At 44.4% G+C, this 14,400-nt stretch overlaps 1 protein-coding gene across 1 annotated transcript in view; it reads right to left on the reverse strand.

Moving 5' to 3' along the window:
- LOC126260102 (cytotoxic granule associated RNA binding protein TIA1-like) overlaps positions 1-14,400 on the reverse strand; it is a 1,041,743-nt gene that overhangs the window by 302,237 nt on the left and 725,106 nt on the right. The window lies entirely within an intron of this gene.

Here is a 14,400-nt window from a genome sequence, read left to right on the forward strand (position 1 = left end):
TCCTCCCTCGGGCATGGGTGTGTGTGTTTGTCCTTAGGATAATTTAGGTTAAGTAGTGTGTAAGCTTAGGGACTGATGACCTTAGCAGTTAAGTCCCATAAGATATCACACACATTTGAACATTTTGTCAGATAGCGGTTTCGCTTTCGGGAAGCACCAGAGAGGCGTTCGACAATGTAAAATGCTGCATGATGTTCTAAATTGTGAGAAAAGAATTTCAGGAAAGACGGATTTCAGGGAAGACGGATAATACTGTCGACTAACATTAGCCGGCCGCGGTGGCCGTGCGGTTCTGGCGCTGCAGTCCGGAACCGCGGGACTGCTACGGTCGCAGGTTCGAATCCTGCCTCGGGCATGGGTGTGTGTGATGTCCTTAGGTTAGTTAGGTTTAAGTAGTTCTAAGTTCTAGGGGACTTATGACCTAAGATGTTGAGTCCCATAGTGCTCAGAGCCATTTGAACCATTTTTTTGACTAACATTAATGTGACCACCTGTCAAAAGACTGAATAACAAACGTTTGCAGCGTGGACCACTGCAGTACGTGCTAGAAGATACCGAGAGGGATGTGGAGCCGTGTTGATTCGAGTGTTGTGACCAGCTGCGCTATGTTTCTCGGTTGAGGATCTATGGCGCGTTCAGCCGATCAAGGTGATCCCACCGACTTTCGATTGCTTCTAAATCTGAAAAGTTTGGTGGCCAGGGGAGTACGGCAAGCTCATGCTGGAGCTCTTCCAATACGCAAGTACTGTCGATCTGTGTGACACGTTGCATTGTCCTGCTCGTAGATGCCATCGTGCAGAAGAAATAAATCTCCATGTAGGGGTGGACATGGTACTCGAGGATAGGTGAATACTTGTGTTGATCGACTGCACCTTCCAGAATGAAAGATCATACAGGGATACGACGGTGGAGCATAAAACGCGGTTCATCTGAATCGGCCACCTATCGCCACTCAGTGACCGTGCAGTTGCAGTAACGGACTGAAAATTCCAGCCTTCGTCTGCGACGAACGGCGCCTGCCGCATAGACCCATACACAGCAACATTCGCTGAACGGTCGTTGAGGAGACACTGTTGGTAGTCCCTTGGTTCATCTGGGTGGTCAATTGTTCAACAGATGCACGTCTGTTCACCCGTTCACATCACCATAGCCTATCATCTATGGCATACGGTGCACCAACGATGCCTCGGTACTGATTGTGGATAGCGGCGTTTTCCCATCGGCGGCATACTTAAACTACGGCGGCATGAACAGTTTTTTAAAATAATCCGTTTCGGAAACGCTTCCAGTCTTGGTCCGGAAGCCAATGATCATATCCTTTTGGGAGTCACATAAATCGCTCCGTTTCCGCATTGCAGCAAGGACTGCACTGTTTTCCGCACCCCTGGTACGCTTTATGTACCCCCCCCCCCCCACTGCTGGTGCTGCCACCTGTCATCTGTAAGTGGTTATTGAGTGTTGGCGTCGCACATGGGCGGTGATCAGTTTGATGTCGTGGCACAGTGCATAAACTCACTGGATAAAAAACCAGTCACCCAGTGCGCATGCAAAGATAAACCGTTAAATTTTAGAACAGCGCATCGATCCAGTCAAGTGTTCAACGGCGCACGCATTGCCTCTAGGAAAGCATAAGGCAGTGACAATCAGTGAGACAGTTATTTTTCAAGCGGACATTGTACGTAAATATGTAAATAAATGTAAGTACGTGACAGAGTGGCAACAAGGGACAATCGTGTTTGGTCATGACCGTCTTCATAAGATGCGTTAAGTTGTTGGTTTCGTTGATGTTCGTGGTGGATTGTTCGACGTGTCTACAAGCAGTGCTGTACGTACGTTGCCATTTAACACGACGTCAGAATTGTGGTCTGAAAAAGATCCTGACTGAGAAAGGCCGGAGACGCACTTCATGGCTTGTGACAGAAAACCGCACCCAAACCCGGTGGGAGTCGCCGTAAATGGAGGTCCATCACAACTCTTAGCGAGAGAACGTTGCGACGGGAATTGTATGCAATGGATATTTGGAGTCGATCATTGGTAGAACAGGCGCATAGAGATGCCAACAGAAAGTTCATCGGGTTGGAAGAATATAAGATTGCTTTCCCTAACAGTCCTCCACCCTATTACCTCTCGGTTGGCCTGCAAAATCATCTGGCTTGAATGCCATAAAGGATCTGTGGGACATTGTGGAACAGCGGATGTTGCACAACCTTCTGAATCCCCGTGATTTGGTAGAAATGTACGATTAGATTGATGCGACGTACCTGCACAGTCTTTTGGACTCACATCCTAACCGGATACAGGCGGTTATTAAGTACAGGGGCGGAATGACACGGTATTAAACAGTACTAGTAATGATTCTCTAGGTGTGACTAATTTTTTGCCTTCTGAGCGTATTATATGTACATGAACCAAGAGGGAAAACCAAGAGTGAAAGACTAAGAAAGAAGTGCTCAGATGCAATAGTGTGTAAGACGGAGATGTTTTCTTTCGCCTCTACGGTTCAACCTCTACATCGAGGTAGCATGGACAGAAATAGAATAGAAGAGTGGCATTAAAATTCAGGGTGAAAGGATATCAATGATAATATTTGCTGATGACGTTATATCTTCAGTGAAAATGAAGAAGAATTACAGGTTAGGCTGAATGGGATGAAGGGTCTAACGACTAATGAATATCGATTGGCAGTAAACCGAAGAATGACGAAGTAATGAGGAGTAACAGAAGTGAGATTAGCGATGAACTTGACGTCAAAATCGGGGCCTACGAAGTCGAAGAAATTAAAGAATTCTGATACGGTTGGAAGCAAAGTAATACACAACAGCCGAAGTAAATATGACTTAAAAATGAGATTAGCACTGGTAAAGAGGGGATTCTTGGCCATTTGTATCAAATAACGGCCTTAATATGAGGATGAAATTTGTGAGAATGTGTATTTGAAGGGCATTACTGTACCATAGTGAATCATGGACAGCGGGGTAAATGGAAAGGAAGAGCATCGAATCTTTTAATATGTGATGCTATAGAACGACGTTGTAAAGATAAGAAATGACGAATTTCTTAACAGACGTGGCAAATAACATAACATACAGAAAACACTGACAAGAAGCATGAAAAGAATGACGAAGTGTGTTGAAAGATCTGGGAGTAACTTCGATGTACTAAGGGGTCCTGTAGGAGATAGAAACTGCAGGGGAAGACAAATATTGGAGTAAGAAAGAACAACCGCCTTCAGCTACAAATCGTGATTCTATTAAAATGTTCGGGTAACGGCCTTTCCGCAGTGGATACACCGGTTCCCTTCAGATCACCGAAGTTAAGCGCTGTAGGGCGTGGCGGGCCCTTGGATGTGTGACCTTCCGGGCCGATATGCATTGTTGCATTTTTCGGGGTGCACTCAGCCTCGTGATGCCAATTGAGCAGCTACTCTACCGAATAGTAGCGGCACCGGTCAAAGAAAACCATCGTAACGACCGGGAGAGCAGTGTGCTGACCACACGCCCTCCTATCCACATCCTCAGCTAAGGATGACAGGGCTGTCGAATGGTCCCGATGGGCCACTTGTGGCCTGACGACGGAGTGAATTAAAATGCTCGATGGATTTCGACCCTGGGGACTCATCTTCAGGTGCTTCGACAGTCTATATCAACTTTACATCATTTCGTTTAATTCGGGGCTGTTTCTAGTTGTAAGTGTATGGTTCTGGAGAATGCTTATGTATAAATACACACTTTCTCTTAAACAGCACATTTGACGGAGCACATTTTTGAACACAATTGGCGGTTGTTCTTTATTATTACAAAAGTAATACAATTGCGGAAGAACCACTGCAAACAATGGATAAAATGAAGTAAAATATTGGAATAATCCAAAAAATTATTGAGGACGTAGTGTGCAAGTGCTGCTTTGAGATGAATACCTTGGCACACGAGAAGAATACGAAGTGCGTCACATGGCGCCAGCCTGATGACTTGGGTTCTAATCTGGATTTGGAATACCTGAAGCAAGTTACACGGTGTTGAAGCCATGACTCCAGGTTGGGAGAGGGGGGGGGGGGGGGAGTGACTAATTGGTTTTTGCGCTGTGTGCTTATTTTCGTTGTGGGCGTGTTGTCTTCTCTCGGAAGAGGAGGAAAGCTGCGTTTGGTAAGGTTTGCTACCTTCTGGGCCGTAGGTCCCCGCTGCGAATGTGAGTACCGCTTTTCCATCAGTGTCGGCGGGCTCCCCGACGTGCCGTGAGCCACGCTAGCTGGGGCGTGGTGGCGCGACACGGCAGCCGCGCGGGCGGCCTACGTCCCAGGGGGCCGTCCCACCGGCTACGGATATTAGCGTGCTGGGTGCGGCCGCAAACAGGGCCTCCTCCCAAAAAACACGTCACGTCACGCGCCGACGACGACACGTGTTCGCATCCGTCCTCCACCGGCCACTCATACACTACAGGCCATTAAAATTGCTACACCACGAAGCTGACGTGCTACAGACGCGAAATTTAACCGACAGGAAGAAGATGCTGTGATATGCAAATGATTAGCTTTTCAGAGCATTCACACAAGGTTGGCGCCGGCGGCGACACCTACAACGTGCTGACATGAGGAAAGTTTCCAACCGATTTCTCATACACAAACAGCAGTTGACCGGCGTTGCCTGGTGAAACGTTGTTGTGAAGCCTCATGTAAGGAGGAGAAATGCGTACCATCACGATTCCGACTTTGATTAAGGTCGGATTGTAGCGTATCGCGATTGCGGTTTATCGTATCGCGGAATTGCTGCTCGCGTTGGTCGAGATCCAATGACTGTTAGCAAAGTAAGGAATCGGTGGATTCAGGAGGGTAATACTGAACGTCGTGCTGGATCCCAACGGCCTCATATCACTAGCAGTCGAGATGACAGGCATCTTATAGGCATGGCTGTAACGTATCGTGCAGCCACATCTCGATCCCTGAGTCAACAGATGGGGACGTTTACAAGACAGCAACCATCTGCACGAACAGTTCGACGACGTTTGCAGCAGCATGGACTATCAGCTCGGAGACCGTGGCTGCGGTTACCCTTGACGCTGCATCACAGACAGGAGCGCCTGCAATGGTGTACTCAACGACGAACCTGGGTGCACGTATGGCAAAACGTCATTTTTTCGGATGAATCCAGGTTACGTTTACAGCATCATGATGGTCGCATCCGTGTTTGGCGACATCGCGATGAACGCCCATTGGAAGCCTACATTCGTCATCACCCGGCGTGATGGTACGGGGTTGCCACTGGTTACACGTCTCGGTCACCTCTTGCTCGCATTGACGGCACTTCGAACAGTGGACGTTACATTTCAGATCCGTTACGACCCGTGGCTCTACTCTTCATTCGATCCCTGCGAAACCCTACATTTCAGCAGGACAATGACTAACGCATGTTGCAGGTCGTGTACGGACCTTTCTGGATACGGAGAATATTCGACTGCTGCCCCGGCCAGCAAATTCTCCAGATCTCTCACCAATTGAATACGTCTGGTCAATTGTGGCCGAGCAACTGGCTCGTCACAATACGCCAGTCACTACTCTTGATGAACTGTGGTATCGTGTTGAATCTGCATGGGCAGCTGTACCTGTACACGCCATCCAAGCTCTGTTTGACTCAATGCCCAGGCGTAACAAGGCCGTTACTGTTCTGGGTACTGATTTCTCAGGATCTATGCACCCAAATTGCGTGAAAATGTAATCACATGTCAGTTCTAGTATAATGTATTTGTTCAATGAATACCCGTTTATCATCTGCATTTCTTCTTGGTGTAGCAATTCTAATGGCCTGTAGTGTAATTAAGTTGTCTTCATTGTCTTTAAATATGACATCGCACGGTTTACTGTGAGGTAACTGCGGCGGAGAGAGCCAGATCTATAGCCGGTAGAATTGGATGTCACTGTTGTTCGGGTCCTTCGATTGAGCCTGACCTCCCGCAAGCTACAACTGCTGCGAATACAGGGTAAAAGTCCTCACACAACATAAAGAAATGTTATGGAACTATTTTTCCACCTAACATGGTAACCTCACAAATCAGCCCTACTCGATTTTGATTACAGTCATTAGATTCCAAGGTCAGGGCCTAGACAATCAATTTCTTAAAGCAGTACGATACAATTCACGCAAGACAACATAAAGTAAGCAACTTTGAAAGTTAAAGGTTTGCAATCTCTGTTAAGTACAAAACGCATTGGAGGTTATTGTATTTTTGCTTTTTACTTTTTATAAATGCCTGTAAGAATTTACGCCGATAATGTCAATCATTAGGTCCGCCAAGTCTTCGAGTATAATAAGGTCCCATTGTAAAGTGTTAATGCTTTTACATTTAATCCATGTTATTGAAACCTAAGCAGGATGTTTCTGATGTTAACTTTCTGTATTTGTTTTTAAGAAATTACTATCTCCTTTTGCGTTAGGTATATTCCTATAAATTTTTTATCTTGTACTTTGCATCAGTGAGTGTAATTTATTATTTTTTTTTATGCCCGCGCTGCGTTTTTTGACGTTTTCCTGTCACTCCTGACTGTAAAAAATCGTCGTGTGATTTTAAAGACTATTTTTATGGAAGCTGTGGTTTTTTCTATTAATGGAATTTGTTGTATTTGATGTCTGCGTGTTGTAGGCTCTGGAATGTGGGGGGATATACTTGTTTCTGCTGTACTGAGCTTAGCTAGTTGTCTCTGTACGTTGGATCGGAAACTGCGAAGCCTACAAGACAGGCCCTTCTGTAAATATAAAAATTATTGTATGCAGTAAAAGTGAAGATATCTGTTGGAAATAATCATCGCAGTACATGTTACACCTCATAAAAGTGATGCACTGTAACGATAAGGGCCTACAACGTTCGAATAATTTGGTATGTATGCGAAATATTTTCTATTTCTATATATTTTGTTCTTAATTATTTTTAGCGCTGAAAATGTTCTCACAGTGAGCGAAATCGATCTGTAAAATAAAGGATTTCAATATTTACAACAGATGCTGTCATTTAAAATTAAAATTTAAAACAGTCTTGCCTGTTCTCTCTTAGAGTAATTCCGATCACAACAAACGGCAACAATGGATTTACTGTCTGACGTGACGGATATGCCACATGTACAGCCTAGGAGATGGGACGCAGTTCGTCAACTTCATGCTGAACGTTAGCCTTGGTGCAAGAACGTTTGTACGACTTCACCAGCACCTGCGCGAGACAGTCTCATCTGAGAAGAGAGTTGCAATTGATGGTAGACCACGGGTTGTACGAACGCCTGAGCTTGAAGAACTTGCTCTTCGTGCTGTAAATGACTTTCTACCCACTAACTGCTTGGAATGGGGTCAGGGCAGTGTGCTGTATTTTTACAGTATCTCGGCGTACCCCTTATTCACTGATGAGACTGGCTATATACGTGATGGCATCTTCATTTATCACAATAATCACGCCTGGTTGTATGAAAATCATCGTTAAGTGCTACGAGGCAAACATCAAGAGAGATTCAGTCTTAAACGCGTGGAGTGGAATCATTCATGCCTATCTCATTGACACCTACTTCTTTACACGAAGTCTTACCGATCAAAACTATATGCAGTTCTTCAAACATGAGTTGCTTCATATGCTTGATAATATCTACACGTTATCCAACGAATGTGTCCCTCACTTGAGCTGGCCTAACGTTTGCGTTACCACATTTGCAATATGGGGACGTAAATTATCATGAAGCAGCAGCACCCTTTGACGCCGTTTACCCGAATGTTTCGTCTTAAATGCACGCAATAATTTCTCCAGCGTTGTACAGTGATAGAGACACCAAGTTACTTGAGATTAATAAGCAATGGGTCCCGGCAGTCAGAGAACAGGATGAGCATCACCTATCGAGCAGATGGCTGACTCTTGAACAATGGACAACACCTTTGCGCATTCTACTTTCTTTCCCAGTGGTGGCACCAGCTTTCGTCGCCTGCAAGGATGCACTCAAGAAATGTGTTGCCTTCTCCGTTCATACGCATAAAGTAATTCTGGTGCTTCCGGCAAAAGCCATCCGATTTGCTTTTATTCAGCATTCAACGTTCAGGGTATCCATGGCTGCAGACCTTACGGTGACCTAACACCTTCCCGATAACGTGTTGTACACTTATCGAAGCTGATGTCGGGATTCTTTATTAGAGCACGATTATTTATGCGCCTTTCGACCCTAATCGCATCGTCGACCGCTGCTTCTCGTTGTCCGTAATGGATGAGGCTGGCCTCACAGATCGAACGGCGTCTTGTATCCGATTGCGACCTGCATGGATCTTGGCGTAACGTTCCAAATGCTCCAAATGGCTCTAAGCACTATGGGACTTAAGATCTGAGGTCATCACTCCCTAGACTTAAAACTACTTAAACCTAACTAACCTAAGGACATCACACACATCCATGCCCGAGGCAGGATTCGAACCTGCGACAGTTGCGGTTCCGGACTGCAGCACCTACAACCGCTCGGCCACCAGCGGCCGGCGCGGAAAGACACAAATGCCACTCTAATCCCTCGCCAACATGTCGGTGCTTATATACCCGCATCGGATACATTGGATATACACTCCAGCAACACCCTTTGGCGGAAACGTTTTGATCGTCCCGTACTCATCTCAAATAATGAATACGATCGGAAATTTATAGAAAATCGAACCAGTAATATTGAGCAAAGTGCAGTTGATGTTACAATGTTAAAGGGAGAGCTGTTGTGCAGCTTTGCAAGAATGATGATGTTTGGAGAGATCGAGCTGCCGTGGACGAATTTCCACCAAAGAAGCCATCCCGCGCCGGCCTTCACTTGCTCGTAATTGCATTAATGCGGTGTATTGATTGGGATTACGCGAGTGGCGCCAGAACGCGGACGGATTAGCGATGAATGATGAACGCTAATGGCGGCGCCAGGATTCAAACCTGTGACCTATTGGAATGCGAGCGGTGGCGTCAGTGCTAGCCGGAACATGATTTAATCTGGAAATAATTATAGCGGTTGTAAATTTATGACATCCGGTAATGTTTGCAAATAATAAATGCCTACAGCTTTAATTTAAATCAAAAGTATCCATCCCACCGGCTGGGAGCGCGGGGAATTACAATTCAGCGAGCGAATATAAATTCGGGCGCGAACGATCGACTGGGGCGCGTGTGCACACAGCAGATGCAATCGTGCCGATTTTTGCTGGGACCCGCCAAAAAAATTATTTTGGGCAACGTAAATAGTTAATAAGTAAAATAACGGCGCATCAATTTCAACAACGAATACCACCCTCAACAATACCTTATCGCATTTTTTAGTCATACAATCAAGAAAGACAGTTTTCCGGAATATCATATAAAACCTTCTATAAGGGTGCGAAGAGGCAGCTGGATATTATGCTGCAAATATACCTTTCCGCACATATTAAATACCACTATCTATCATAATTTCGTAACTGGAATACGTCTAGCGTCTTGGCCGTGCCATTGCGTAATACTAAATAGTTCACATTCTTCTGCATTTCAGCCACGGATAAACTACATTGTAACCTGCGTCTTACCCAAAACCACCCTGCATTCAAGAGGAGATTATTTTTGTCATCGGCGTAGCTTCCACCTCAGAATTTTCCAGCTGTTTTGTGCAACAGCGAACCATTAACTCTGTCACACAGTGTCACACTGTTTTTCATCTTCCATCTCACTGCTAATTCTACCCTGTTATTTGTCGATCTTCTTGTCACCAATCAGTTTTTTCATCACGTTGGTTCCTTCTATACTGCTTCGATATATGTCTGTTATTCTTTATTACTTATTTTATTATAATTCTTAATATTACTACTATTATCGTCACTATTTCTCACATATTCGCGACGAGAGATTGCACAACTGGCTTGCTCATTTAGTTTTAAGATGGCTAGTTTCGGTCAATATTTGACCATCTTCCGTCATATTCGTACAGAATACAGAGGACTTTCGTTAATAACAGTGTCCTACAAGGTTTTCTTAAAAGCTTTTCTGAACAGAGTGGAGAAACAATTAAATCAACAGACTGGTGAGTATCAAGGACGCTTCAGGAAGGGGAAATTGTGCGCAGAACACATTTTGAATTTGAAACTGGTAATTGCGTATCAAAACCAGAGGAGCAAAAATTTCGAGTACTCATTCGTAAACGTCAAGAAAACTTAAGATTCAGAATATACACAAACGGCGTTCCAAATTTGAGGGAACATGAGTTTGGTTAGAAAATCCAGTGAACTGATTAAACTGCCCTTAAGCAACGCAACACCCAAGATTAAGTTGTTTAGTTGTGTACTTGACAATGTATCGACGAGAAATGGAAGGAGTGGTCAGGATACGACGTGGGTGCAACAAAAAGGAATGCGAGAAATTTTTCTGGCATTCGCAGACGACATTGAGATATTGCCGAAATCATCAGAAGAGGCGGTTCAAAAATGGTTCAAATGGCTCTAAGCACTATGAGACTTAACATCTGAGGTCATCAGTCCCATAGACTTAGAACTACTTGTACCTAACTAACCTATGAACATGACACACATCCATGCCCGAGGCAGGAGTCGAACCTGCGACCGTAGCAGCCGCGTGGTTCCGGGCTGAAGTGCCTAGAACCGCTCGACCACAGGGGCCGGCCAGAATACGCGGTTAACCATACCACTCAACTACAGAGACAAGCGACTAAGGGAAGAATACAGGTCTCTATCGAGAAGACACAGTGTATGGCAAACATCAAGGCAGTTTCTATATAGATGACAATAGAAGGACGTAAAATAGGAAGGTGGAGAGATTTAAATACTTGCTAGTCGGGTTGACGGAAAAGGACACAGTGGTAGCACGAATAAACAAAATGAACTAAGGACACAAACTAACTACGAACATCTACTATAAGAACAGTATTTCTATCGGTGCAAAACTGAGATCGCCCTGTAGCCTTATACGGAGCAGAAACTCTTCACCTAGTAAGAACAGGAGTACTCAAGAGAACAGGACTGGTGGAACAAATTATTCTGAGGAGGGTAGTGCGACCTCGAAGAACAGAAAATGTTGAGTTTAGAAGAAAAGCTAAACAAGAACTGTATACCAAAATAAAGAGAGTCTCAGACGTCATCGGGATAAGAGAAGCATGTTTTCCGGACACATCCTTAGAATGGACGAGTCCGTGAGTTCCACCGAGCGCCCTGTTCTGCTCTCTCACGATGTCTAATGACTGGTGAGGTCGCTGATATGGAGTAACTTTCAGTAGGTGGCAGCACAATGCTCCTAATATGTAAAACGTATGTTTTTGGAGGTATCCGGATACTTTTGATCACATAGTGTATGTGGATATGAATGAGTTTTTCAAGTTTTTCTTATTTAACACTGATATTTTTTGGTAACCTATCTTGTGCAAATTCCCATTAACAGTTACACAGTAAGTTAAATGTCATACTGTTTTTATATCCATACATATGAAAAGGTATGCATGTGTGTGTGTTTGTGTGTGTGTGTTTGTGTGTGTGTGTGTGCTACACATCTCCTCCAAAACCACTGGACCGATTTCAACCAAACTTGGTACATTTATTCAGTACTGTCAGGCAACAATCGCTGTGGGGGTAAATGGTTCAAATGGCTCTGAGCACTATGGGACTCAACTGCTGAGGTCATTAGTCCCCTAGAACTTAGAACTAGTTAAACCTAACTAACCTAAGGACATCACAAACATCCATGCCCGAGGCAGGATTCGAACCTGCGACCGTAGCGGTTTTGCGGTTCCAGACTGCAGCGCCTTTAACCGCACGGCCACTTCGGCCGGCGCTGTGGGGGTAAGAAACACCTACCTATGTTAGTTCAGGATATACGTCATCAACATTTAGATGCGATAAAGACTGCTGCATCACGAAAGGCGTTTAAATGTATTCCTTCTGTGATAAAAAAATTCGCAGGCAGTATCCACATATGCCGCTAAATGGACTTAGAAAAGTACGTCATGGTACCACAGATAGTCCAGGATGTATGACGTCATAAAGACTGAGATGCGTGAGAAACTGCTACATCATGGATGACGTTTCATTTAATAACCTCTTTGCTACTATCTGTATTCGCAACATATTCCGCTAAGAATATCCGCAAGAGCCTCTGAATGTACCTAAACAAATACATATTCGTCTAACACATAGTTAAGAAGATATGACGTCATACACACTGAGATACGTGAAGAAATTCTGCATCATGCATGAGGTTTCAACACATTTATTCTTTCTTTACTTGCGAGACATTTCTACAGTGGACTCAACTGAAAGACACCTCACAGCGCTTTTGACAGCTTTCAATTGCGAAACGCAGACAATTGTAGACGAAAACCACAGCCTTCAATAGAGCTACAGAAAGGTGTTTACAAAATCGCGTTGTAGACACGCGAAGCGGTTGCGTCCAGAGAAGAAATTCTGCATAATGCATAAGGTTTCAACACATTTATTCTTTCTTTACTAGCGAGACATTTCTACAGTGGACTCAACTGAAAGACACCTCGCAGCGCTTTTGACAGCTTTCAATTGCGAAGCGCAGACAACTGTAGACGAAAACCACAGCCTTCAATAGAGCTACAAAAAGGTGTTTACAAAATCGCGTTGTAGACACGCGAAGCGGTTGCGTCCAGAAGAAACTGTACAGGATCATGTTTCTTCATTTCGATATCGTAATTACACATTTGTATATTATTAATATTTCTTTGTACCACAGTTTCATAAGTTCAGAGGTGTTTTCACGAATGCATGGAAATGGAATTTTTCGATACTTCACTATAAACATAGTTCATTTTTTGTTTTCGTTTCTAATAGAAAATTGGCACAATGAATACACGGGCAATGCCAAAAAATGGTTCAAATGGCTCTGAGCACTATGGGACTTAACATCTATGGTCATCAGTCCCCTAGAACTTAGAACTACTTAAACCTAACTAACCTAAGGACAGCACACAACACCCAGTCATCACGAGGCAGAGAAAATCCCTGACCCCGCCGGCAATGCCAGGTTTGTCAGCTAGTACTCTCAATATAAACTTATGCACGATCTTTTTTTAAAAAAATCTAATACGGGGCCTGTATCGCATTTTTCTCACTATTCGTGGTAGTCAGCGTAACATGTATGCTATGCGTTTAAATCATCGTAGCCTCCTTGGCTACTTCGATTCTGTCTTTTCTACTCCTACAAAGACAGTTAGCTGGTTAAAGCCGTTGGGGTGTTACAAAACACGCATCTGTCTCAGAGTGAGTAGTAGGATAGATTTCTTCTCTTCGAAGCAAATATACTCTGACGGAAAAAATCGCAATGCCAAATAATGAAATTTGAGGAATTATGTGTCTAGGTAACGTATGTAAGTGATTATCATTGAAAGATCACAGGTTAATGTGAGAGCGAGATAAGCCATTACAAACGTGAAATGCTGGCACAATAATAATCGATACAACCGCGAGAATGTTGAATGCAAGCATACAAAGGTGCATGCGTTGTATTGTATAGGTGCGGGATGTCAATTTGTGGGATGGAGTTCCATGCATGTTGCGTTTGGTCGGTCACTAAACGTACGGTTAATGCTCTTTGTGTTTGAATCTGGAGTTGTCGTCCGACGATGTCTCAAAGGTGCTCGATTGGAGACAGAAATGGTGATGGAGCAGGCCGAGGCAACATGTTGACCTTCAGTAGAGCATGTTGGGGTGCAACAGCGGTATGTGGGCGAGCGCTATCCTGTTAGAAATCACCCACTGTAATGTAGTTCAGGAATGGCAGTACAACACTTCGAATCACCAAACTGACGTAAAATTTTGCAGTCAGTTTGCGCCAGAGCCATATGCCGAACACAACAGTCTTCCCTCTTGGTAGTGTCACTTGGCCGTACGGAGCCCGGTCTTCTTGCGATCGTACATTCCCTTGACCAGAACTACCGCCAACCGTGTAATGTGGCTACATTCCTGCCAAGCCTTTCTGTAATATCGCAGAAGGAACATCCAGCTTCTCTTAGCCCTATTACACGACCTCATTCAAACTCAGTTACGGCGTCTTTGTCGTCTTAAAGGCATTCTTCACTAACTCCAACTCACCACGTACGATCGCAAAACTAACTAACGCTCAGGAGCGTTACAGCGTGTATTTTAAGCAAATCTGATTTTAATCCACATACAGGCGCAACTAGCGCCACTCTTATGAGACTGGCGCGAAATTTGAAGAGACACCATCTTTCATCCGTAGAAACACTCTTGCCAACTTTCTTTTACGAGGGCTATTCCGAAAGTAAGGTCCGATCGGTCACGAAATGGAAACGACTATGAAAATCCGATAAAGCTTTGCACAGATGTGTTGGGTAGTGTCTCTAGTATAACCCCAGTTAGCATCACGTCGCTCTTCTCATTTCTGAGCTCGCAGTGAGTGCGTAAA

Source organism: Schistocerca nitens, chromosome 5, assembly GCF_023898315.1.
Source record: "Schistocerca nitens isolate TAMUIC-IGC-003100 chromosome 5, iqSchNite1.1, whole genome shotgun sequence".
NCBI classification, from domain to species: domain Eukaryota; kingdom Metazoa; phylum Arthropoda; class Insecta; order Orthoptera; family Acrididae; genus Schistocerca; species Schistocerca nitens.